The sequence below is a fragment of the Herpailurus yagouaroundi genome, unplaced genomic scaffold, assembly GCF_014898765.1.
Source record: "Herpailurus yagouaroundi ecotype Mexico unplaced genomic scaffold, PumYag 142, whole genome shotgun sequence".
In the NCBI taxonomy this organism is placed as follows: Eukaryota; Metazoa; Chordata; class Mammalia; order Carnivora; family Felidae; genus Herpailurus; species Herpailurus yagouaroundi.
In genome coordinates, this window is record NW_024412397.1 from 18,793,222 (window position 1) to 18,819,259 (window position 26,038).

At 44.1% G+C, this 26,038-nt stretch overlaps 1 long non-coding RNA gene across 2 annotated transcripts; it reads left to right on the forward strand.

Annotated features, from left to right (window-relative positions):
• The first annotated feature begins 1,682 nt into the window (after nucleotides 1–1,682).
• Nucleotides 1,683–25,400, forward strand: LOC121032891 (uncharacterized). 2 transcript variants are annotated; one of them, XR_005791579.1, is made up of 3 exons: nucleotides 1,683–1,798; nucleotides 13,462–13,534; nucleotides 25,218–25,400. It is a non-coding gene; the product is annotated as an uncharacterized LOC121032891 (long non-coding RNA). The 2 variants fall into 2 exon arrangements; XR_005791580.1 differs by lacking the exon at nucleotides 25,218–25,400 and adding an exon at nucleotides 18,033–18,455.
• Nucleotides 25,401–26,038: the final 638 nt, after the last annotated feature.

Genomic DNA, 26,038 nt, shown 5'->3' on the forward strand with positions numbered 1-26,038 from the left:
TGCAAGGACTACCAGATCACGTGGACAGAAGCTCTGGTTTTACCTAAGGGTTGGAGAAGGTAACTGTAATGCCCAGAGCATCATGTGGCCCATCTGTCAGCTTTCAGCCCATTTCCTGAGAGTCAATGAAATGACTGTTAAAATCCCACAAAGAAGGAAATCTCATAATCTCAGCAAGAAATGCTATTACATTAGTATTTTAATGTTTGCTTTGCTGCTATAAGTTCTGGCTGTATATTGAGAGAAAATTTGAGTTAACACCTCGAAGAGAAGGATGTATGAAATAAAATAAGATATTTAAAGATGCAACACTAAATAATATTAATAACATGATGATGTTTGGTTTGAATTTTCTCGAAAAAAAAAGGGATGAATAGATAAGTTTGATCACAAACTGCCAAGATGAATAAGGGAGGCTACATTTCCCTGAGCCTTGGAACAAGGATAATACAATATTGCTTTTACAGAGCGCTTTTCTTGGAAGAAGAGCTCATAAAACTTTATCATACATATATTTGCTCTGCTAATGTAATCATTTAATCTCCCTCCTGCTTTTGTGAAGGCATCTTTACTACCTCGTGGCAGGAACCCCAGACTAATTGTGTTTACAGAGAATGTCAAACCATCGTCTGGAAAGGCCTGATTTTCTGAGGGAATTCAACAATGAAAAACACCACATGATTTTTCTCTTTATCAAAAAACATTCTCAGGGTTTAATACAATTGTAACTGGTGTCCCTATGAAGCAATGACCATGTTGTGTTGATTAACCTTATCTGTAGTCTTCTCATTCATTCTCTTGGTCACACAGGCTGCCGTGGGAGAGTAAATACTGCCCCAGACCTTACCTTTTCACCTCTTCCTAATCTTCCTTCAGGGGCACCTAGCAACTGTCCTGTTCTAAGAACCCAGGTAAAAAGGGGAGGGGTGTGAACTCAGACAAAGCAGTCAGTTTTTTGACAAATATCAACCAAAAAGACAGAAGCGGGAAAACTTCATTCTGGGATCTTCCTCAAAGAACTTAAGCTAGCTTTTCAGGGTGCTGGACACAGCCTACCGGGGATGACACAATATCAAGGAAAAGTGTGATGCCCCCCATTTTATTCTTCCATTCTGCCCAGAGAAATGAGAACCAAGCACCCCCGTCTTCAGACAGAGTGCTGGGCTTGCAAAAGGGGAAGAGGCATATGGGCAAGACATCTTGCAGCTGTGGGGCAAGGACATCTGGCATTGTCTGGGCATTCACACACAGAGACCAGCTTTGGGGTGTACACTCCCAATCCCATTTGACTTTCTCACATGAGATGCCTTTCAGTTGATATTGAGACTTTATCCTTTTAAAAGTTAATGAAAAGAGAGAAGAAATACAATTAGTATCAGTTTAGGGGCCAAGAGAGCATTTCCAAAGCCAATGCTCAAATGTCTCCAGTAATTATTGTCTAGTTCTCTCTCCTGATAGAACTGGTTATAGCTCTCGATCTGATTGGAATTCCATGGCCATGCCTTTCCCCCTCACGTCTTGATGGAATCCCAAAGGGTTCAGTATGTGGTTACTTGAATGGATGGATGAATGGATGGATGGATGAATGAATAAACAATTTTTCACATGCAATATATCATTTCATCCTCTGAACAATCTGTTGAGATATGAAAGTCAGGTATTTCTCTTCTTTTAAACAGATGTGCAAACTGAGGTGCAAAGGGACCTAATGATGTCTCAAGGTTACCTGGAAAATGAGTAACACTGATTGAGAACTCACAATGCTCTTTCTTCCCTGGAAGGAAAGATGAGAAACAAGGTAAGTGACCAATCTATAAACTATGTCTTTATTGTGTATGATTTTAGTAGAGTCATTTAATTAGCAAGTAGTTAGCCCGCTTCCTTAGCTTGCGTGGCCTCCTCCCCTGCCCTTTCTGTTCCTCCAACATATTCCCAGTGTTCCCAGGCTTTCACAGTCCAACAGAACCAGTTTTTTCCATGGCTACATGAAACCCACCTACATGAAACCCACCAGTGGAAGTTAACCTCTCCCCCCCAGCCCAGGACAACTTCCCTAATGCTGTACATGCTTTTTCATCCTGCCTCATCTTCTCAACTGGATGGTCAGCCCCATTCCTGGGTCCGTTGCAGTACTCATGGCCCCAGCCTTGTCTCTATGGTCGTTCCCACCACCACTCAGAAAAGCCTAGCTGGAGGAGATATTTGTATCAATTATGTCGGATCAAAAACAAGACCACCCCAAAGGTTGCTCCTGTCCCTATGATACATGGAGGGATCAGGAAATCAGGTAATGTGGGAGAATGATTAGAGTGTAGATAATCCACCTTGGGTTTTACTAGTCCTGGACACTGTGTTATTACTTCTTTGGCTGGTTCCTTCCTCCCCCCATCCCTCCAGGCACAGGGTAACTACATAGCAATGGAATTGATTTTTTTTTTTTCATTCATTTAAATGAAAGACTTTCCTTCAAAGTACTTTCTTATTCTAATGACATCCTCATTATTCAAAATGTATTGATATCTCTTCTGGCATATTTTTTCATTGCTGTTGAATATTCTTTTGTATAATTCTTAATGGTGGCAATTTTTCATCACTTAGGGTGGGTTTGGCCCTGGCTATTTGGCCAGATAACAATAACAATGTAAATGTATGGAGTGTTTTAAAGGTTTGGAAAACTATGACATCCTTGATGTTAATAGTCAAAATTAAGATTGCCAACTAAAGGAGGTGGTAAGTATTGTTTGGGTGGAAAATTTGACATGATAACAAAGGAAAGAGACTTCTTGTGCAGTTCCAGGATGGCCCAAAATCAAGTCCTTGCACCTAGTTTTAGACGAGATTTGGGCAATGGTGGTCTCATTGGTCTGCTAAGGTGATTGTTTTGAAGGAATTGATTCAGATGCATTCATTCCAATGTGCTAGTTATTAAAAATCACAGCCATTGTGTTAGGGGCTTTCAACAAACAGTCACAAAGTACCGATGAAGTGTTAGGTACCAGAGTCATAAAAGCAGGTACAGGGCTCCAATGTCTGGATTTGCAATCTAATTGGGGGGCAAATGCAGTACTGTAACAGGTGCAGGAATAGAGGTATATGGGGCCAAATGACCCAAAGGAAGGAGCTGTCACATCTTTGGAGGTTAATGGGGCAGAAGGGTATCAGGAAAAACTTCACAGAATTAGCACCAACCCTCACAACCACCCCCAAGGTTAAATATCAGTATCCCCATTGTGCAGATCAGAGAAGTTACAAGGCTAGACAAGTTCACACAGCTATGAAGAGTGAGAAAGAGTGAGAATACCAAAGATATTTTCCCTTTGCTTGGTTCATTGGACCTAATTGCACTCAGGTACTAAATCCCAGGGTTTGGGGGAGCTGCAGGCTTCAGTGTAGACATGGCCAAGTCCAAGAAGCACACCACACACAACCATTCACAAAAGATGGCATAGAAATAGCATCAGGAAAACCCTGGTCACAAAGATATGACTCTCTTAATGGGGTAGACCCCCTGAAGAGCATGTGCTTTGCCAAGAAGCACAACAAGAAGGGACTGAAGAAGATGCAGGCCAACAACACCAAGGCCTTCAGTGCACAAGGCTATCAAGGCCCTCATCAAGCTGAAGGAGGTCAAGCCCAAGATCTCAAAGGGTGGCAGCCACAAGCTCAGTCAACTTGCCTACATCACTCGAGGCTCTGTCTGGCAATGTGAGGATGGAAGTACAGGTGTGACTCCTGGGGCTGGTGTCCTCCTGTGCTATTTGTACAAATAAACCTGTGGCAGGATCTGTCAAACAAAACAAAACAAAACAAAACAAAACAAAACAAGGGTTTGGATCTGGTTCTCCCTGAAACCCAACACAATGCTCTTCCCCCCAAGAATGCCGCCTTCCTCTTCTTGAATGATCAGCTTTGTTTTGTTTTAACTCTATAGGAATGCTTTAACTGAAACAACGCACCTAGGACAGTCCCTGGCCCAGCAACCAGAGGGAACTTGGCAGGGACTCTGCGTGTTAGTCCCTGTGAGGCCTTGGGAGATCACTTCACCTTCTAGGTTCCTGTTTCCTCACCTAGAAGAAAGGGTGTGGTATAGGGACTAAACTCAGGTGAGGGGTCACAACCTGAGTGCGCCTGGATGTACCATAAGTAAGCATAGGGTAGGGATTTTGGCCTCTGGAAGTGCAATGAACAGTTGCTTCTCAGTTGTTCCCATGGAGGAATGGGGCCAGAGCCTCCAGTTTTTCAAGAAAATCTCTCAAACTTTATTTTTATTTGAAATCTCCTCATTTTTAAGTATTGACAACAAATTCAACTTAAAACAAACAAAGAAACAAAAACACCATGCAGGTCAAAGTTGTGTCCATCACGGGGACCCATCTGGCCACCAGTGTGCAACATCTGGATTCCATGACATTTGAAGCGTCTTCTAGCTCTAGAATTTGGCAATTAAGTGGAAGTTGCGTGTTTCTTCCTTGTAAAGTGGCAGATACAATAGGAAGAATAAAACCTAGGTGTCTTCTGTCTTTGAGATAATGCTGGTGAAGGCTGAGCCTTATCACAGGTGACAGACATCCTCTAGCTGATGGATTTTTCTCTATCTTTGCAAAAAGCCTGTAGCCAAGCTCCTCCTTTCATGTTTAACATGGCCACCCCACCTCAGGCTCCCATCGGGCTGAAGGCGACCATGTCAGCTGATGACCTTTGTCATCCCCTAGTGCCTTCAGGTATGTTAATGAGGAGATTTACCTTCCAAACTGGGCAGATAAGATATACTGTCACAAAGCAGATATGTGCAGTAAAGTCTTAGTTATAGAGGAAGGTGATGTTCTGGAAATATTTTGTAAAAAAAAAAAAAAATGTAAGTATGAGAAGGGTCATCAGATAATATCAGCTTTTACAGATTGGGGCTGCTCAGAAAGGAGTCTATAAAACACTCTTTACAGAGACTCAAAGGAGTATTGATTTTTTAGGAGCAGAAGGGGTCAAAATTACATCCCTTGCACAACGGCTGCCTCTGCTCCTCCATCCGGACCTTTTAAACAAAGAACAAAGTCAGGAAAAGGCAGAGGGATAGAGCTAGAAAGAGGGACAAAGAGGAAGGCATTGTCTGGTCCCTAAAAACCTTCCCCAGGCCACAGCACTGAGGCAGGGTGAGTCTCTTCAGGAAAACTGGAGCCTGGTTTCATGTTGTGACTGCTGCAGTTGACAGCCACCTCTGGGGACAACGCTTTGTGTCTGTAGAAAGACAGTGGGAAAGGTCACAGCAGGGCAGGCAGTGGTCTGATGAGACTGGCAGCCAAAGATTTCTCAGGTTGGTTCACCTGCTCCTGCAAGTACATAAAATACCCAGAAGTCGCCAGACATGTTCATCCTCTGGCAGCATCATGATGAAATTGGCATTGTAGGATCCTGATGGCCTTTATGACTGGAATATGTATGCCTTTTGATCCAGAAGGATAGGCACATAGAAGGGAGAAAAGGGTCATTCTGTCGTGCCATTGCAAAAGGTGATCCAGCACCAGTGTTCACAGTGTTGGCCTGTGAGAGGCCCCTGGCCTGAGGGGCAGGAGAAGACTTCTTTAGGAAGGAAGCAGGATTTATAAATCAGAAGAAGACCTTTTTTCCTCGGGGTCGCAGCCAGGAAGATATTAGCATGAGTGGTTAAACAAAGAAGACTGGGGTTAGCAACAAAACTGGAGAAGCATGATACCTTAATTCTTGCTACTCACTGGAAGTGAGGAGATTCTATTCTTAGCACTTTCTCCCTTCCAGGTCTGACCAGTTGATAATGAGACCCAATCTGCCTAGAAAAGGATCAAAATATTAGCCTCTTCACCAAAAAGTGTAAGGCTGGTTGGGAGAGTCCTGAAGGGCTTCCTTCCTGCCTCCCAAATTGGAAGTGACATTCCCAGAACTGGGTCCTGGGAAAGTGGAAGAGGAAACATGCTGTAGTTGCGGGTTTAGGGAAGCCAAGAAAAATGGGTTGCATTTCACTGGGGTGATCTTGCTCCTGGAAGATGTGGCTGGACGGATATCAGGCTCCAACTGATCCCATCAACAAGTTCTGAAGAGGTAGAGATGAGACCAAAAGAGTTCCCTCTAATACTGCTCCACAACATGAAAACTTGAGGGAGAAGAAGATAAATGTTTCCCCACCCTTCACATGCATGCTATGGAGCAGAGCTGGGCCCCTGCACAGGTCAGGGCCAACTCAAAAGGCACTGAGCTATAAAGTTAGATACCAGCTGAAAACAAAGCAGGTTCAGTAGGCCAGTCACTCATGCTGCCTACTGACAAGTGAAGTTAACCAACATGACCCTGACAAGCAAAGGGAGCCATGAGAATTTAGGTCTCAGGTGCTAGAAAAGAAACCCAGGAGAGGAAAGATACAAAAGACAAGCGGAAGGGATGGCTGCAGTGGCGCAAAAACCTTCAGCCCTAGCAGAGGTTTCTTTTGAAAGCCCACAGTTTGACCCTTACAAGTGTCTTGGTGATTCTTTTTCCAAAGACTGAGTCTCCAAGCTGCATATCTGGACACGGACCGGGGTGTAGATATGAGGGAGCCCAGAAGTGAAAGACCAGCCTGCGGTGGCCAATGACCAGGGAAGCTGTAAGCATAGAAAGACACGAGCAACAAGGAAGGAGGTAGGAAGATGCATGGGGATCACAGACTGTGGGAAGAATGGGTTGGGACCAGGTGAGAAACCTCTAGAACTGAGAATAGTGAGCTTCATGTGGTGGCTGTAGGGGAAAAATTCTCACCTGGATAAGAACTTCCCACACACTGAGCTTCTAAGAATTTCCAGCTAAGAAATAGACTGGACATCAGGGTGAGGTCTTCGGGGCTTGAAGTAGACAAGATCTGACCAAGATGGCAGCCTGGAAGTGCCGAGTACCAAGGAAATGCTCTGGCTCGGGTGGCCTGGAGGCAGATGAGACTTCACATTAAGGAGCCAGTGGCCCTCCATTCCCATTGTCTAATTTTGTGAGTGTGCAGATTCACCTCAGTCTGAACATTAAGGAACACTGGGGAATGTCCATGATGACAGATCATTTCAGGGATGGATAAGATTCAGGGGGAAGCTGGGACTTTTCTTGGCAGAGGTAAGAAGCTTCTATACGACAGCAAGTTCAATTCACTCATGTTTCTCAATGTTGTACAATCTCAATCAGTCAAATCTCCTTGCTAAGACCCTGTCTCTCTGTGTACTCTTCCCTCCCCTCCCTAACAACCCTTCAAGGCCCAAGCCTAAACCTGAACTAAAGTATTTATAAAAAAAGCAATAAGCAAAGTTCAACACTTAAGGTTACATTTACACTTCCATTGCTAACCAACAACAGTCTTTCATTGATTAAGTTCTCCTTGTTTGGCCACCAGTCATTGATAGCAGTCACTGAAAGACTGAGGGCCCCTTGTCCATGGAGTGACTCCAGGTTGCTCAGATCTTACACTGGTGCCCACACTCAGGTCAGCGTTTTCTGAACAACTCTACTCTTAGGAAAGCTCAACGCTTACTTCAGGTAGTAAATGATTACCACAAGAACACCACAGACAGAACCCTAAGAAAACATTTCACCAATGGCCCTGCTGGCTTACAGGGATTAGTCTAATCTTTCCCACCAGCAATTCTGTCTCCTCTGTCTGGGGCTCCTCAGTCAGCCCATGTTCCTGAGCAAACATTGGCCACAGGAAGGAAGGAAGCATATAGGGACTCAGTTGGGTTTGGAAATTGAACATGGTGAAGACATGTTTATTCTGCAAAGACATGTTTATCCCATTCTTTGTAAAAAAAAAGGGGGGGGGGATGGGAAATGGGGCTTTACCCTTTTTTGAAACCCAAAACCTCACCTGGGTTTATCCACTCAACCACGGAGTGAGACCCTACAGAAGAAGAGGACTTCCTAATGTCATGCAGCTGGGACAAGTGTCCAGGTCGGATTCCTCAGTCAGCTCTTCAGGTCTATTTTCACCATACCACATGCTCTTGCAAAAGAGAAGCTGGCAACAGTGTGTGCCAACCCCTTCGAAAGTAACAGTGCCTAAAACCAACGCCTTACATAGCTCAGCAAAGAAAAGCCTAGGAGGAGAGGCAAACGTTACCCTGGATCTGAGGATACTGAATACTTTCTAAAAAGTACATAGGTTCATGGGTTTCTCCCTCAGCTTTGAATGACCCAGTGGTCCATTTTATAAACAAAGGTTCAGAGAAGTTAAAAGACTTGCCCAAGGTCACCAGGATAATTATCTGACTGAAGTTGAGTACCCCCAGGTCACCGCTCTCTGCTACACAGTTTTCCCACAACTCATTAATTCATTTAATAGCATGAACTTCTGCTTCTTGCCACCTTTAAAAAAGATTTATGTAGGATGTTTTTTTTAAAAAATGGTCCCCAGTAATCACTTCTAGATTATCCTTCCAATATATTCTCACATCTGGGACCCAATCTGTGTACAAGACTATGCACTGTAGCATTTTTTAATGATTGGAAACAACCTAACTCTCCATCAATAGGGAATCTTCTTATAAATTATCTGGTGGAGTACTATGCAGTTATTAAAAAGAAGCTTAGGAAAAAGAAGTTATTAAAAATGAAGCAGCTCTACTGAAGGTTGTGTGCTCTTACAAAATGGTTGTGAGATACAATGTTAAGTGGAAAAGTAAGATATAAGACCGTGTGTGAGGCATGCTGTCTTTTTGCGAAGTGTGTGTGTGTGTGTGTGTGTGTATCTTCGCCTATGCAGAATAATTCTGGAAGAATGGTTAGGAAATTGGAAATAGTGGTTGCCTTCTGGGGGCTGATGTCTAACACACACAGTAGGTGCTCAATGAATACCTGTCATTGGAGGCTCCACTCTGGCCAAGAGCTGCTTATGACCAAGCATGAAATAAAAGTTTATGTATCCAATTATTCTTAATCCCCAAAGTTGACACCGGGGCCCAGGTCAGAATTCCCAGTCTTTATGGAGGGAAAGTCCATCCACAGCAAACATCTTTGCAGCCTGATGCAGCCAGGTGGGTTACGGCAAGCCACGGGAAGAGCAGCCTCGGCTCTTACTTCAAAATGTCAGGAGAAGAAACTCACCAGCCACTTAGCGTCCCACAGGAGTACTTTAAAATGTTTCCTAGAGGGGCGCCTGGGTGGCGCAGTCGGTTAAGCGTCCGACTTCAGCCAGGTCACGATCTCGCGGTCCGTGAGTTCGAGCCCCGCGTCGGGCTCTGGGCTGACAGCTCAGAGCCTGGAGCCTGTTTCCAATCCTGTGTCTCCCTCTCTCTCTGCCCCTCCCCCGTTCATGCTCTGTCTCTCTCTGTCCCAAAAATAAATAAACGTTGAAAAAAAAAAATAAAATGTTTCCTAGACACCATCTACCAGGAAGTAATATTCTTCTCAATAAAAAATAAATGTAAAAGTGGCCCAGACAAAAACCTCAGTAAAAACTCAGACTCCTTCCTCAAAATCACAGGAGAGAGCCAAAATCTAAAATGCCTTCTTTTCCTTGTTAATTTTTAATTTTTTTTTTTTTCTAATCAAAGAAGTATAGTGCCTCATACTGGCAAAACCACTCCCTTCTGAGGCCACAGCTGGATGGCTCATCCTCCCGCATCATCCGCTTGCCCTGAAGCTGACTGGCTTGGACTCCAACTCCGGGGTCTGTTTTCCAAAATGGCAGCAAGGTACGAACTGAATAAACTAAATATACTAGTAGTGGACACAGGGTAAGAACCCAGTGAGATAGATTTTCCAAGAGTTGAATCTTATTAAAATCAAACGAACAACAAAGACTATGAAACAAACATCATGACAAATAGTACCTTTATGGCACTCACTAGGTTCCGGATGCCGCTGTGGGCACTTTACCAAAACTAACATGATCTTCCTGACAACCCAAGGAGGTCAGTATTAGGATTGTCTTCCCTTCACAGATGAAGAAACTGAGGCTACTTAACTTTCCCCAGGTGTACGTTTAATAAGCAATGGCCAGAATTGCAGCCCAGGGTCTGGCTCTAGAATCGTGCTCCCACCCACATGCTGGTGACCAGAGGGAGGTAAGGCGCTGAGACCAGCCAATAAGGAGATGGTTTAAAGTCCAGGCGGTACAGAAATCAGACGTGATGTGGACCCCCTCCTGCTCCAGACACACCAAAGTCCTGGATAAAATACAGACAGAAATGTTGTAAATTTTGAGACACGTCGAAAAAAAAAAAGAAATAAAACTCCCCAGGTGTCAGAGGCATGGACTATAAAATGGAACCTCCAAGCACTGGAGAGCCAGGGGGATGTAGGTCCTGGACATGGGTGCTGGTGGCCAGCGCACAAACAGCACACACAGTGTGGAGCCCAAGTTTGCAGATGGGAGACCCTGCCTCTAACAAGCCGTGGGAGGACCTGCCCCCTCCGGGAGGAGAAGATTGGAAAATCTTTCCCGATGGTTCAGGGAAATGGCCAAGAGATGTATCAGGTGCCTGGGCACCAGAGGAGAAATGTCTCCTGTGTGAAGTTGAAATCCCAAAACTGAGCCTCCCACAGAGGTGAAATCTGAATGTGAGCTACCCGTGGGAGGCTGGAGCTCCAGGCTGAGGAATTCTTATGAAATCGTTCACAAACCAGGGAGCCCTGGATGCTCCCCAAAGAAGCAAATGCAGACCCCTTAGGGCGACAGGGCTCCGACCGAGAAGACTGACCACCACGGAAGAGAAGTCAAAGCAAAGCAAAAAGCCTTTGGAAGACAGGCAGTCAGCCTGCAGCTCGCAGAAGGGCTCCTTCCCTGCTTTATTTTTCTTCAGCACACTCATGTGCTGGGTTTTCAATTGCCAACACCCTCCCCCCACCCCCTCTGTCACTGGAATTTAAGCTCCAGTGTTGAGATTGTGTTGTTTCATCTCTCCATCCCCAATGCCTACAATAGCGGCTACTACATCCTAGGCATTCAATGATTATTTATTGGACATTGTTAAAACCAGGAATGCATGTTGACCATGGCTATGTGTGCAGATAGCGCATGAAACCTGAGCGGCGTGGAATTTAGCAATGTCGGGAGAGAGGGTCCCTCAGGGCAGAGAGAAGGCAAAGGCTGGGAATAGTTGGTGATGCTTCATCCAACTCTACCCAAAGCAGATTATTTCTTTAAAAAAGCGATCTGAAGGGGTGGCTGGGTGGCTAAGTTGGTTGAGCGTCTGTCCAACTTGGGCTCAGGTCACCATCTCACCATTCATGAGCTCCAGCCCTGCATTGTCTCTGCCGTCAGCACAGAGCCTACTTGTAATCCTCTGTCACCATCTCTCTCTGCATGCCCCCCTCTCTCTCAAAAATAAAATAAGCATAATAAAATAAAATAAAATGAATGACTAAAGATTTTTTTTTAATTAAAAAGTAAAAAGTCATCTGAAGCCTTCTGGCAAAACATTAACATTTGTTACATCTGGATGGTGGGCACTGTATTCTCTGTGCTTTTCTGTGTGTTTGGAGTATTTCCTAACTTAAAACAAAAATAACTGGAGGAAGGTATTTGGGGAATGAAGGGATGCCTCCAAGCACCCCATGGGGCCTTCAGGCTGTGCCTGATCCTACATCTGAATTCAGACCACAGGACTGATTAAGTCCAAGAGCCCTGGGCAGGAGGCCTAGTCTCAGCATTCAGATTTTTTGGTTGCAGAGATGAGCAGCAGAGGGGATCCAGTCTCAGAGAAAGCAACCGCCCCAGGAAAACCCCCCTGGGATAAAGACTGGCTCAGCAGAGGTGAGTTGAAGGTGAATGGGGGAGGGGCAGAGAGAGAGGGAGACACAGAATCGGAAACAGGCTCCAGGCTCTGAGCCATCAGCCCAGAGCCGGATGCGGGGCTCGAACTCATGGACCGCGAGATTGTGACCTGGCTGAAGTCGGACGCTTAACCGACTGCGCCACCCAGGCGCCCCTAGATTTTTCACATTTAAAGTTGTTTTAGTCAACAGGTACTAACTGAATATCCAATGCAACAGTTTTCAAAGTATGGCTCCAGACCCATGGGATGCTTTCCAGGGTCCACAGTGGCAAAACTATTTGCTTAGTATTGCTAGACTTTATCTGCCTTTCTCATTCTCTTTCTCTCTTGAGTAGAGAGCACAGTAGAATTTTGCAGAGAATCCATGTTGGGGGTTGATGCAAGATCGAATACAGAAGCAGATGTGGGAATCTGGCTTTTCACTATCACACAACATACCGAAGAGATTTACAAAAATGTAAAGCAGTGCCAGTCTTCTCGCTAAATTTAAATCAAATCACTCCTCTTGCTACACTTCTTTGTATCAGAAAATATACTTATTTTTCATAAAAATATAGTTTATGTTAATAGGTTCTAAATTATTGTTCTAAATAAATTAATTCATTGTTTCAATTTTTCTTCATTTTAGTTTCTAATGGGTTAAATATGTTACATATAATCAACCTCAAAAAAAAAACCTAACAACTCTTTGGAGTCCTCAATACTTTTAAGAATGTGAAAGTCGGGGCGCCTGGGTGGCTCAGTCGGTTGAGCATCCGACTTCAGCCCAGGTCATGATCTCGTGGTCCGTGGGTTCGAGCCCCACATCGGGCTCTTTGCTGACAGCTGGGAGCCTGAAGCCTGTTTCAGATTTTGTGTCTCCCTCTCTCTCTGACCCTCCCCTGTTCATGCTCTGTCCCTCTCTGTCTCAAAATAAACATTAAAAAAAAAAATTAAAAAAAAAAAAAAAAGAATGTGAAAGTCTTCTGAGACCAACAAGTTTGAGAAGCTCTGTTCTAGTGCATACTAAGCTTGAGGAAACCGAGATAAGTGAACTTGTAACTCAATGAGGCAAGCCATCCAAGAGGCCCACCACCCATAACTCTTTCCCCCTCTATGTGGCATGCTATGATTCTGTATGGGGGCCACTCACATATAGGTAACGTGAAAGGAAGAGCCTGATAACTGAGAGATCAGGTCATTTACTCGATATTTTACTCGATTCAAAGTAAAATCAGGATATTCAAACCAGGATATTTTACTCAATTCAAAAGGAACATGCAGTTCGTGATTATGCTGTCACAGTCATACTGAGACAGTCATAGGCAAATCAGTACCTACCGTAACCCTACAGAAAAGTTTATTTGTGCTCATGAAAATAACTGGAAATACAGGTTGGGAACATCTCTGTGGACGGAAGAAAGACATTTGGCTGCTATACATGATGTGGGTGAGGATCCTGAGGACTTAGGGGAGGGATGGCTGGGATGAGGCCCAGAGAGGGGGTTCCAGCCAAAGAGTGAGTGGAGGCAAGAAAGAAGTAGGGCATCCCCTTAGCTGGGCCTGGCATCCTTGGGGTCAGGCTCTCCTGAGTCCTGGTACAGCCAGGCCCTTTCCAGCTAATTGTCCTTTACTAACAATTGAAAAAAGAACAAACAAAAATGACTCTGGGATACACAGTGGAAGGATGTTGGACAAAGGGGACTAATTTTAAGAATTTTTGCAGGTACCAGGTGAACAGAGAAGGACCCCCTCTTCATGTGGACTTGACCGCCTCATCACCCTCCAAGAGGAGGAGGGTAAGTCTATCCCATTGATTGGGCTGTCATTTTATTTCATTTCTTTGCAAGCTTCTAAGTTAACTTCAAAGATGCCCTGGCAAGTGGAGTTTTAGAAATGTCACGTATTTTTATTGTCCTGAAGTGAGCAGGAGCGAGTGGTTGTCAAATGGAGAAATAGGAAGCACCATTTCCAGATTTGTCCCGGGAAGTTGACAGCTTTTGACAAAGAATACAGATGATGCCACCTCCCATCAGCTGAGTACCATATGCCTCAGCATCATCCGAACCTGGCATGGAAATGAGCTCAGAGCCCAGCTGTTTGCAGCTGACCAACTGCATTTGCTCTGTTCCCAGAGGTGCAATGTCTCGGGAGGGCCCAGGGACAGATCGACACCCCATCTCAAGTTTTGGCCAGCTCTAAACCGCCGGCCAGGAGACCTGAGATCCAAACCCATCTCAGTCACTGGTTGGCTGTGGGTCTTGCCTTTTAATTTACATTTTTTGCATCAGACAATTGTAGATAATAGTCTTTCTAGGATCTGGTGATGATTACAGGTGAGTTTGTCTAAGTGTTTGGAAGCTATCGATAATGTAAGGCAGTACTGTGTGTATTACAGACAAAATAAACCCTGCGGCAGAGATTTCCTAAAAGCCAGCAGAATGTCAAATAATGATTTGGTCACTATTTAGGAAACGATCTCCATTCTTTTAATGGCCACAGGAGACTAAAAAAGAAGGAAGAGAGGGAGGAAGGGAAGGCGGAGGAAGAGTGTGAAGATAAAATTAGGCAGACAAGATTGGTTCCCTCAACTCGGAATTCAATCCTGTCATCTCCTTGACAACTGGCCCTGCCGAGGGACAGGGGGCAGAGGTCAGGTCCCAGGGGTCCACCTGCCTCAGCAGAAATCCAAGCCTGGGGCCTGCCTGGTCCGGCAAACTGGAAAACCTGAAGTGGGAAGATCCTGGCCAGCCTGCATGCGGCCGCCTCCCCCTCGTCTGACTGTGGGAAGAGCCGGATGCACAGAGCTACTGCCTCCTGGGGGCCCTGGGCTGGGAGGAGGCATCCACAGGCGAGCCTGTGCAGGCCCCGCTAAGATTATCAGGAAATTCTGTCCTGGACTCGGAGTCTAGAGAATCTTCCCCGAGCTCTGTCCTCTGAGAAACAATGGCATCGGTGCCCTCTCCCCTTCCGCATCAGTCAGAGAAATGATGCTACGCAGCCCCGGCAGTGCTATGACCAGTGGCAGCTCCTGTGACCCTCCCCACTCTGGGCCTGGTCTCCGGTGGGCAGGGCTGGGTCTCAAGGTGACCGTCCAGCCCCGGTCTGGGCAGCTGTGTATAAGGTTCCTCAGGCTGGCGAGCAGTGTTCAGAGCCACAGTTAGACCGGAGCGTCATCATTGCTCCCCTCTCTGCAGCATCCAACTTTCCTTTGTCTTCTGATTAAATCATCTGGAGTATGCTTACATTGCAGAGTCAACTTCGAAGTTTGCAGGAACTTTTAAGGAAAAACCTCAAAGAAACTTCGCACTTGCTAGGCCATATGGCTTGATCCCAGAACGCACAAGCTCGCGCCCTGCTGCCTTTAGGATGTTTTGTGGGAAAAAATGTGAAAATGGCAGGTCTGATGTGTTGCCTTTCTCGTGGATACTTGCTTTTTAAGAGGACTGCAGGGAGAAAAGCACATAAACCTCCCTGGAATGAAATTAGAGAGAAATAAGTGAAAATGATGGTTGAACCTTAGATACTGGAGATCAGGCAGTGCCGGGAGTAGGAGGAATTTGGGGCCCCTCTACTCATGCCATGCAGACAAATAATAGTGAAATAGTAGCTACGATTTGTTGGGCACCTGCCAGACAGATACAGCATCTGCTGATAGGTATCGTCATCCCACCTTATCAATGACAAAACTGACCCTCAGAGCCATTAAGCCACCCACCTAGCAGGTAAGATTTGCATTCAGGTTGCCAGGGCCCTGTTCTCCCTCTACCACAAAGGGGCCCTTCTCAGGAGTGAGACCTGGCTGTCGACAGAAGACTCACCCAGAAAAAGAGTGACAAGACAAATCAGCCTCTGTCCCCAAGAGCCCCCAGGTGAGAAATGGCCCTTTGAGACAGGAACTCCAGGGCAAATCAGGAAGGTCAGGCGGGCGAAGCCCACAGGAAGCTAATCCCCAGTGAGGGCGGGGTCTGGACTGGCATCCTTAAGTGAATTCTCTTGCTTTTGTGGCTTCCCACTAACCTGCTTACTGTCAACAGAGTGGCCGCTCCTATTTGTTAAGGTCCAGAAACAGGCCATGATTAGGTTTCCGGCCAGTCATATACATTATACCTGGATTATATCTGGGTTAATCGTCCAAAGCTGGGTAAACGTTCTTCCTCTGCGATGGGCCCTGTGCCCTCCGAAGGCTGAACCTGTCTTTCTGACAGACTTGGCCCGGGTGAGTTGTGAGGGGCAGGGGGACTTCTGTCGGACACCTAGTCCATGGCACCAGAGAGAACGGGCAGTAATTAGAAGAACAGCCCAGCAATTGCACCTTTCTAAAACAACTGCCTGGACAAACTAGCCTTTTGGAAAAACAAATGGCAGGAAAAATAAAGAGGGTGATGTCCTGGCACCGGGCTCCCCTGAGTGGAAGCCCCCAGACCCTCACTGTCCTGACTCTACCAGGCTGAATGTACTGTCCCACCCTGTGTCTCTTCTAAGAGCCAGTTACAACCCTTCCAAATCTCTCTTGAGTCTCATTACTATGCAGACCAATTTTTCATTCATCTGGAATCCACTATAGCATTTTAATGTGGAAAGCCTGCGACTCCATTTCTCTCCCCTGAAGAAAAATGGCTTAATTTCTCCAGCTGATAGATTTTTTTTCTGATCACTCAGACAGTAGAAAAAGACCCTGGAAAATCAGCTGTTGGACTATCCACAGACATTTTATGATGGCCATAAACAGGGCTGTGGCAGGGTGACAAACCAGGCAGCATCCTGATCGGTGGCCTCAATACTGCTATTATCAACCTCCTGCAAAAATGATGGTTAGATAGATAAATAGGTGGATAGATGATAGACGAGAGATAGAGAACTAGATGATAGGTAGGTAGATGATAGATAGATGATAGATGGATAGATAGGGAAAGAGATGATAGGTGGGTGGATGGATGGATGGATGGATGGGTGGGTGGATGGATAAACCATAATAGAAGCTGTGGCCTCTCCACCATATTTGAAGAATATAATCCCTCCCTATATTTCTCCCTGCAGACATGTGAGACCTTCTGATACAAAATCAGTCCAGACTCCCCTACCTACCCACCCACCCCCAAATTGAGACAGATTTCATCAACAGGGGAAAAATCTATTTAGGAAGGAAATTAGAGGCAAAATTGGGGTTAATCATTTTAGCTATTTTCTACCGTTCAACCCACAAGGCTCAGATGAATGAAATCAGTCCATCCTGTCTAGGGTTCTTCCTCTGAGGCTGAAGATGGCCTGGTCTGGCCTGGGGCAGAAGGGGGCCATGGGCAGAGGAAGGCCAGGCCCACTTCTGGATGAAAGGACTGGAATTTCGTTAGAAGAATGTGGTAGTGGTAGCTCAAGGCATAGACGCTGGAGCCCAACCACTTGTGTTCAAATCTCAGATCTGCTACACACTGACGTTGTAACTTGAGCAAGTTACTTAACTTCTCTGTGCCTCAGTTCCCCCACTGATAAGATGGGGGAGAATAACAGTACGTACCTCATACAGTTGTGAGGATTTAGTGAGTTGATATGCATAAAGTGCTTAAAGTAGGGGTTGGCATGTATGGGGGGTAAGTTAAACCTCCTGCCTAGACACCCTTGATAAAGAGCATGTTCATTACACAAAAGATGAGACTTTAACCCCAACAAGAAGATAATCAAATTTAATTAACTCAGCCTTAGGTTCAAGCTGAAGGTTGCACTTAAGTATTTCCCTTTTCCCTTATACTGTTTATTGATCTTGCCTAAGATCCAAAGCAGCACTCATTCAAAGCAATAGCACAAACTGGGTCAGGACTCTGAATATAGGGGAAGTGAATTCTATGTCTCAGGGCCCTAGGCCAAGCCCTCATTCCAAAGGCTTGTACCTCCAAGGCCAAATTCTCTACCTTCAGCTGCCGTGGCCGTGGAAGAGCCACTGGGCAGGTCGCTGACCATCAGAACCCCAGAGTTGTTGAACAGCCGGCTCTCCCTGCTGGCTTGCAGTCACGATGACCTGGGACATTTTGTCTTTGGAGAACAGGATGTAAAACTAGCATGTGTCAGTATGATGGAGTACGATGTTGCCATAAAAAATGATAAGCATGTGGGTTGTGTCAATATATGGAAATGAGTATGTGAAATAATGTTAAATGGAAACAAGCAGAACACCCAGTAGTTGGCCCACACTATTATAAGTCATCAATAATTACATCTGCACACTCATAAGCAAGGGCTAGATGCAAATTTAGAGTGGTATAAATAGAGGATTATTTACTGGAATTTCTTTTTCTTCCATAGAATCCTATGTATTTTTTATCTTTTTAATGAGAAGAACAGGAAGTTTGGACTCAGACCAACTAGAGGAGCATTTAGCTGCTGACACAGTCGCTTAGACAGGAAGGGACATTTGCAGTGGTTGAAAATATGCATCTGAAAACAGAGTTTGGTGAGCTATGTAGACCCTGCCTCTGCCCGACCGGCTGCAGCCCCAGGCTGGGTGGGGACTTAAGCATCATTCTCCCAGGTGGACTGAGAATCAAGCCCAGGAATGGAGAATCCAGAAGAGGCTTCAAATGGACACAGGATTTCCTCTTTACTAATTTCACACTTTGCCTTAAAGAAGAGTGATCACATTGTCTTCATTTGTCCAGGCACAGCCCTGGTTGTGATACCATTGTCCTAGTATAATTATTAATAACGTGCCCTTTTATCTCAAAAGTATCCCTGTCCAGATAATAAAGTATAAGGTCATCCTACTTAAAGAGGCCACGCGAGCCCCAGATTGCTGCCTAGCAAGGGAGGCATGTCTGTTTCTATAGGCACCTGGAATACTTGTACACAGCGGCTCTCCTCACCTTGTATTGACCAGGGAATCAGGATGGCATTTCTGTCCCCTTTTTACAAGGAATCTAGCTGTGGGTACATGTTGGGATTGCAGGCAGTACTCAACTGGAGCTGGCTGGTAGCAGGTCCATGAGAACCAACCAAGCACATTTTCCCAACATCACATTCAATGACGTCATGTTAGTAGCTTGAGATCAGCACCAATGGGAGTACTTACACCATAGAAATCAGAAAACGCCACAAACCTGAGCTTTTCTTCCTTTCCACACCACCGCCTCCAGGGAGCTGGTTGTAAAATATTTAGTAGCACACCACGGATTGCTGAAGTTGGTAAAGCCAGAATGTAAACCATCTTATGGGGCTATCTGATCAGATAGGTCCACATTTACCCTCCAACCAAATCTCACAGCCACATTTCACACACAACACCAAGGAATAACCAGAATATAATGGAATATGGTGATCCCTTGCAGAAGAGAGAAATGGAAAAGCATCTCTTTTTATTTTCCATACGCATTAGAAACAGAAGAAGAATGCAAACACAAATCAATTCAATTGTCTTGGAATATGACAGCTTGACTCACAGCCAGCTCATCCACTACCTGACAAGGTTGTTTGCATACTATTAAAGCAGATGACTAGTGTGCTCCTGATGCAGTATTGAGTCTCCTTGTGATGACAGCTTTTGAATCTCAACCCTTGCCTCATAATGCAAGTCACTGAAAACCCCTGCCCCCAATGGACACCATAATATGGGTGTCACTACACAAAATGGCTTATTCTTTGGCACCAACAATGTCTTGTTAATTTTCCCCCCTCACACCCCCTCCTCCCGTGGCTCCTCATTAAAGCCCTTTATGAAAGTCACATGAACCAAAAATTATGAAATCCTAGAAATGAGAACAGACCATGGCAAATTTTTCTTCAACCCTCTGGCTATTCCAGAATGCTCCCTGACAACCTTTAATTTTTTTTTTCTTGGTGACAGTTCTACTACCCCAAAGTTTCCTCAAAGTTTAATGTTCTTTAGTTATTTACTTGCTAGTTCCTCCCACCACCCTGTGAGCCCTCTAAGAGTGGGCACAGTGCCAGGCTCCACGACCAACTGCATGTATAGTGCTTACTACAGTGAGGGCAAAGAGCAGTCTTAGCCTTTGTTGAAAGCTTGGATGATGGTCATACTTAACACCATGATCACTATGATTGCTAATTTGTTAGTTACATTTATCACATGCAAATCCTTGCACCTACCTCAGGTATACTCAGTTCTCCCAAGAGACATTTATCTAATTATGTCACCACCTAACCAGCAGCCAGAGCACATGCTTTTTCAAGGTTCAATCAAGTTCTAAGAATTTAAAGTTCTATGGTGATTTAAAGGTCAGATTATTAGGGCAAAAAAGACTCTGAGACAGGAACATTTCCTATTAGTGGCTATATAATAAGAGTTGGATCCAATATAATCTCATTATGTGAGCTGATACAACCTTTAAAAGAGGGGAGAAGAGAATAGAGAACAAAGATTCTAGTTATGGGCAATAACATGGATTTCCACATTACGTCTAGATTTCTTCATGTCCACGACAGTCAACTTTAAACTAAATAAGCATTTGAAGAAAATGCTTGTACACTTTAAATAACACTGTGTTTCTATAAACCTATAATCTACAATGAAGGACCTGGGATTACATTCTCCAGACATGTGTCCCTCTCCTTTGGCACAGTAGGAGTCTTATTTATCAGGGACTGACATAATTCTTTCTCTGGATGTCTGTGCTATAAATGGCGTCCTCAGTACCTTCACAGAAGCTCCTTAAATGTCTGCTTGTGTTTCAGAATGGCAGTTAGATCATATATCAATACATGATCTTCTCATAACAGATCACCTGCCCTTGTACATTCCAAACTTGACAAAATGTGGTATTTGATTCTAACCCATCACTCATGGGTAGTGTGACAACTCTTCAAAGAAAGAGTTGAACTCTATATAGCTCCTTTCTTACCTAAATGCTTTTTATGGACATCAATAATATAAACTCAGGTGAAGTTTTCTGAAATTCAGCTTCATTTTTTCATTAATTCTGATAAATAATTGACCAATTTTCTGGACTTGTGGTTCATTCATCTCTATAGTCAGTTCTGAGGATATTTCTTTTCAAACATATTTTCTGAGCTTCTCACTAGGTTGTGTGTTGTGGGTTAGGTTGTATTTAAGAATTCTCTTTTTTTCCTCTGTATCTGGATTAACCTTAGACTTTAAAATTGGCACTTAAGTGAAGTTCAGTTCCAAATAATTGTAACATAGAACTGATTTTTGGATTACGACAATGCATTAAGGAGCAGACAGTAAAATCACACTGTGTCTCAGATTTAATTCATTTGATAGTTATTTGGGGACACCCATGGGTTCAGGAGGCTGAATCTCTTTGGGATACTAGTGTCTTTTTTTTTTCTTTTCCCTTCCAAATACCTATCCTAATTTATTGTCTCAATGAAATGTGAAAGCCAAAATCTCAGTGGACCTCATTTTAATTTCTACTCTAGTCCAAGGGTTCCACTTATTGGATTCCACTTCCAATTCCTAAGAGGGCATATAAGAAATTTTCTGGCTTGGGCAAAATTCTTCACAAAGTCATAGAGCTAATACGAACCTCAGAGATCATATAGTTCAATATCCTCATTTCACAGATGAGAAAACCAGGGTTTAGAAAGGTCAAGTGATCTGACCAAGGTCACTCAGCACATTAGCGGCAGAGCTAAGGCAAATCTCATCCTGTGTTCTGTTCATCACACCACACTCTCTGCCTTGTATATAGACCATCTTGCTGCTACCGTCTCCTATGTCTTATACTCTCTTGTATTTATCCTCCACTTCCCATGATTTGGCTATTTTCTGACCACCTATTTTATAGCTGGGCCATACATTTTACCATGAAACTTACATTTTCACCTATTTGTAACTAATTGCCTTCATTGATTGCTGTATAAGGCCGATGCTCTTATGTTTGTTTACATCCATGGTTTCTGGTTTCTGCTTTTACCCTGACACTTAAATCCAGGGTATGTTGCCTAGGAAATGCCCTGGATATTAGTAGATACTCCCTTACTTCTTCCTTCCTAGATTCCTTACTCTCTTCTAATTTTCAACCCACTGCCAGTCCCAGACCCTTAACTTTGAGATATTTTTGGTTCTTCTAATCTTGGCCACTTTATGGATTTACTGTCGCTGTCCACGGTGCTGATATTAGCAACAGTAGTGACTGGACAGCCTGAGTAGGAGATGCAGTTAAGTGTTCTCTATAACACACCTGATTATTTTGATGGACTATTTGACCAAAAAAAAAAAAAAAAAAAGTAAAATAATAATTAAGATTATAAATATTCATATATACTTAACAGACATGTCAAAGTTGGCTCCCCTTTTTAATGATTTAAGTGGGTGGTGGCTAGTGATATGTTGGTAAATGTTTAAAATCTCTAAGCATTTTTCAGAGAAAACAAACATGACTTGTGTTTTCTAATTTCAACGATATAAATAGTTCTCCCACCATGGCTGACTTCAAGCAACTCATGAGATGGCACTGAATACGAAAGTGGGAGGACATATACACAATCAGGTGCTATGAGCTAGTGTACAAGCTGACTCTATCACACCATTGATCATAGTTCAATATCACATCTCAAGTTGCCCAAACTGCATCTTACCCAAGGTGTGGCATACCTAAAGTGGTTCAGGGCAAAAACATCTGGAAGGAAATGTCCCTAAGGTAAAGCCATCTAGTGAGATCTGAGTGTAAAGCCAAGAGAACAATACACATCTAGAACACAACAAGGCAGACACAGTTACTCAAAAAAGGACAAATATAGATATTTTTATAAGTATTTAAAAAAGGAGGAATGGATTAGGATATACCTGAGCTTGGTGCTGTAGAAAAAAAAGTTGGAGATCGATCTGTCCTCATGATCTGTGGTGGGTGGGGTGTAAGGACATTACATGGACTTAAAGGTACATGGACAAGAAAAGCACCCACCATGTGTCCAGGGGCAATATTTTCTCAGCTCTGGATCTGAAGGGTGATATACAAGTTCTAGGAAGTCTGTTGAAGTTCATTTTGCAATCGCACATAAAATTCCATTTTTGTAAACACTATTTTTATTTCCAGTTTATTTTTAAATTGAAAAGCTATTTTAATATTGTAACAATGATAATAATTGGGACTCTCTTTGCGTTATAAATGATAGAGACCAACCCAACCTAGAAAAATGAGACATTAATTGGGAGGGAATTTGTCATACTTCACAGAGACACTAAAAGGACAAGAATTCACTTGAGATGCAAGAACAGTCTGTACTAAGAATGTGACAATATCAAGGCTGTTATTTGTCCCTTATCTCTTCTTCACTCGGGTGTCAGCTACGTTCCTCCACCTCTCCAAAGTCTCCATTTCTCCACATAGCAGAGAACTAGGTATGTCTCCAACTTTGGAACTTATAGCCACAGCAGGGGGGAAATGATTGAACCCTTTTCATTCCAGATCCAAGAATCTCAAAGAACAGATTCAATGTCTTAAATATAGCAACATTTTTCTCCTGTGACTAACCAACTGTTGTCAAGGTGTAAGATAACATGAGAACCATGTAGCAGGAGAGGAAGTTCCCAGGCAAGGGATGTTGTTGGGCTGGAAATCCAATAGGTGTCTACCCTGCTATCTATTTCTACATGTCAGATGATTGCACCACGGTACTAGAGCTCTCCGGATGTGATTCTTAACAAACTATAATTGATAATGAGTAAAGGCTCGCATAAAACCAAATACTTGGAGCAACTCACTGAGTTTTTTGAAAGTACTGCTACTGAGTACTGGGCCATTTTTTCCAGACCTGTTTGGGCATCAGATTCATATGAAGGCCTTTAAAGATGTTCCAATTCTCAAGCCCACACCATTCTTATTTAATTAAAATACTTTAATATGGGCCTAGAAACGTGTTTCTTAAGCCACTCTCCCCCAGATGGTTCTGGTGCACCCAGACAATGGATATTTGTTTGTTGACTGACATTCAGAAATTCACTCTCTGGGGTATAAACATATTTGTGCATCAGGATCTCAAAGGAAGTGGAAGTTTAAAAAACTGAGATACCGGAGGGGAGTGTGTAGTGACGTTTAGATCAGGAAAAGCAATTACTCCCTCACGTGACTCATTATAGGCATACCTTTCCTTACTCAAAACCTGTAGGGCTAGTTGTGTTTCAGAATTCAGAATTTTTTTGATTTCCAAATGTCGGTTTCCGTGTTACATCTACCTCCAATTTTAAAAAGCGTGATGGAAAATATTTTTTAAATTTTTTTTTTCAACGTTATTTATTTATTTATTTTTGGGACAGAGAGAGACAGAGCATGAACGGGGGAGGGGCAGAGAGAGAGGGAGACACAGAATCGGAAACAGGCTCCAGGCTCTGAGCCATCAGCGCAGAGCCTGACGTGGGGCTCGAACTCACGGACCGCGAGATCGTGACCTGGCTGAAGTCGGACGCTCAACCGACTGCGCCACCCAGGCGCCCCATGTGATGGAAAATATTTATTGAGCACTTGCTTTGTGCCTGTCATTATCTCATTCCCACAATAACTCCATGAGGGAAGTACCATTTGTTTGACTGTTTTTCAGATGAGGAAACTGAGACATAAAGAGGTTAAGAAATGTGCATCATGTCACACAGTGAGGTTTCCAAGCTGGAATGGAAGCCAATGTACCATGTTAACTCCTGTCATGAGTCGCAAACTAGTTCTTCCCATGGGCTTTGCACTCAATGGGTCTGTGCTTGTGGGGAGGAAAGATTTGTTCTACATCGTCAAGGGTTACAGCTTTGGACAAGGTCCCCTAACCAGATGGTTTCCAACTGGTATCAAAAATGATGCTATCAGTGATGTAATCCCTTGGAGGAAAGAAGAAAATAAGTTCTTAAGACTTGACCGTATGAATAGGTTTACCAGATGTATTCCCATTATAAAAGGAAGGTAGTCAGAGCTTTTGGGAGAGACAGAGAGAGAGAGAGAGAGAGAGAGAAGGTAATGAAAATAAAGATAGGAGGGGTATCACTGAAAACATAGGAGGTGGGGGAGGCAGTCTTAAAATAGAGAGCTGGAAAGCAAAGACCGGCTTTGCCAATTTCACAATTTGGCTTCCAGACCACATAGATTTTGTCAGTTTGGGACTTTCTCTGGCTACTAGACATATCGGATACAAAGTTAGAAGCCCTTGCTAAGAATAAAACGATACAGGAAAAGGACGGACTCCTCCAGAATGTACTTTAAATGATTTTATTATGTCCCAAGCAGTTCATCCATATTGTGGATTTTGTCCATCAGGAGCAAGGTCCATCTTTAAGAAAGAACAAGGCCCCACATCCACCCGGAAGGGCTTGGCTGGAAGGTCAAAGCATGTGTCCATCCTTAACTCATGCTATCTTACAAAGTCATTTTTCTTTGGCTTTACAAGCCTGTGTGTCTGCTTTTATTCCATCTCTTATCATGGCTCCAAGGCTGTCTCCCCTCCACACCCCAAGTGAATCACTTTCTCTTGTTTCTCCCTGTCTGACTTCTTAGCCTCAATATTTCTGCCTTCTTCCTTTGCTCTCTGCAGGAAACCGAAGTCTCAGATTTCACCTCTACCTGAAGCCTGACATCTTTTCAGCACATATCCGAACATCCAAGAATTCCTCAGACTCTAGTTTCCTCCAGCACATGTGCTTGTCAGCAGCCATCGCGAAGGGCACCCAGCTCAGGGCAGCACTCAGAAACGATTCAGAGAGGGCCAGAACAGAGCATGGGGGTAGGTAGGACAAGGGCCCCCTACAGGCTGCCTGGCACCAAGAGCAGATTTGCCTGCTTACGGTGCAGGTTTTATATCCATCCAAAAGTTTTGTTTTGTCCATTGAGGTGGGGGTCACCACGCGCCTTTGCTGCTTTGACCCAATGTGCCTTATGTATGATGAAAATGACATTTTGCACTTTTAAAAAGAGATGCTTATCGTTGAATGGCACAATACTGAATGCTCTCTAGTGCCAAAATTAAAGATGGGAGAAGAAATACAGAGAAGGGCTAATTGGTTCCCCCAGGAAATGCAGCAGGTCCGCAAGTAACAAAATGGGACATTACAAAGCAAGCTTTTGGGGCTCTGGTGCTCTGCTGGAAGGAGCCTGCAGTTTTGGTTCCCTTCATGTCCCACAAAAACTGCCCAAAGCTACCCTGCCGGTTAGTGGCAGAGCCTGTGTTCCAAGCACCAGTCTAATTCCCAGGCCAATACTCTTTCAACTACATGCCCAATTTTCTCATTCTGAAAACCGGGAAGATAGAAGGAAGATAGGACTTCTTGTGGAAGTCATTCACCAGGGGCTTTGGGAGGAAAGAACTAGAGCCCTCTGGAGGGACCTTCTCCTCCAGCCCCCGGGACGTTGCTGGCA